We start from the raw sequence: 221 nt of genomic DNA, 5'->3' as shown, positions 1-221 counted from the left end.
AGGGGGGGTGCAGTTAAATGGTTAAGAACCATTCTATACCTTCACTGGGTATTTGATTAGCGCGTGTGCGTTTAAGCTGTTGGAACGCTCTTGTAAGTACGTCCTTCAGCACATTATCTTTAATTTGATGTTTTGCGTGTATACTTAAGGTAGAGCAGGCTGGGAAAAAGAACTGGGGACAGAGAGAGGGAAGAAGGGTCAGAGAGAGGGGAAGAAGGGTC

This window comes from Penaeus monodon, chromosome 20 (assembly GCF_015228065.2).
Source record: "Penaeus monodon isolate SGIC_2016 chromosome 20, NSTDA_Pmon_1, whole genome shotgun sequence".
Lineage (NCBI taxonomy): Eukaryota > Metazoa > Arthropoda > Malacostraca > Decapoda > Penaeidae > Penaeus > Penaeus monodon.
Note: the sequence above shows the minus strand (reverse complement) of the source record.